The sequence below is a fragment of the Penaeus monodon genome, chromosome 27 (assembly GCF_015228065.2).
Source record: "Penaeus monodon isolate SGIC_2016 chromosome 27, NSTDA_Pmon_1, whole genome shotgun sequence".
In the NCBI taxonomy this organism is placed as follows: Eukaryota; Metazoa; Arthropoda; class Malacostraca; order Decapoda; family Penaeidae; genus Penaeus; species Penaeus monodon.
The window spans coordinates 25,677,965-25,678,305 of record NC_051412.1 but is presented as its reverse complement, the minus strand read 5'-3'; the positions used below and the strand labels follow the sequence as shown (position 1 = coordinate 25,678,305).

Sequence of the window (341 nt, the reverse complement as noted above, 5' to 3'; positions counted from 1 at the left end):
AAAAAAAAACCCAAAGAGTGGGGTTTTAAAAGAGAAGGGTTTTTTTCACAGCTATTCTTCGTGTCCGAAAAGAAAACATGCAGAACGTGAAATTAAGGCGAAGAAAATAGAAGTATATCATAATGCAAAATTATACGTTGTTAATAACAAAATATTTTTGTAATAAATTTTAAAATTTTTTAAATTTGATTCTTTTCTGACTCAAAAACTTTTTATAAAGTGGTTTCAGCAGACATTCATGATTTAAACAAAAGGCTTTCATTTCTCGATGTCTATATTACGTCGGTGTGCGAGGAAATTATTAATCATATGCTTTGTGATGAAGAGAAGCTAAGGGAGAA

General features: G+C 29.3%; 1 protein-coding gene across 1 annotated transcript in view; it reads right to left on the bottom strand.

Annotated features, from left to right (window-relative positions):
* Positions 1-341, bottom strand: part of LOC119590467 (homeobox protein Nkx-2.4-like) — a 53,973-nt gene that overhangs the window by 23,787 nt on the left and 29,845 nt on the right. The window lies entirely within an intron of this gene.